Here is a 362-nt window from a genome sequence, read left to right as displayed (position 1 = left end):
CCTCCCCTCCCGGCCTTCTTCCGTAGCAGCGGCTTGGGACCGATGTCGCCCCTCCCCTCCCTGCTTTCTCCCATGGCGGCGGCATGGGAGCGACGCCGACCCTCACCTCCTGGCCTTCTTCCGCAGCGACGGCCAGCAGCGACGCCGCCCCTCCCTTCTCGGCCTTCTTTCGCGGCAGCGGCCAGGGAGCGCTGCCACCCCTCCCCTCCCGGCCTTCTTCCGTGGCAGTGGCCTGCGAGCGCCGCCGCCCCTCCCCTCCCGGCCTTCTTCTGTGGCAGCGGCCAGTGAGCGCCGCCGTCGATCTCCTTCGGGCCTTCAAGTACCACAACATTGAGGGGAGGGTCTTCAATTACCTGCACTTC

Source organism: Triticum dicoccoides, chromosome 1B (assembly GCF_002162155.2).
Source record: "Triticum dicoccoides isolate Atlit2015 ecotype Zavitan chromosome 1B, WEW_v2.0, whole genome shotgun sequence".
In the NCBI taxonomy this organism is placed as follows: Eukaryota; Viridiplantae; Streptophyta; class Magnoliopsida; order Poales; family Poaceae; genus Triticum; species Triticum dicoccoides.
Note: the sequence above shows the minus strand (reverse complement) of the source record.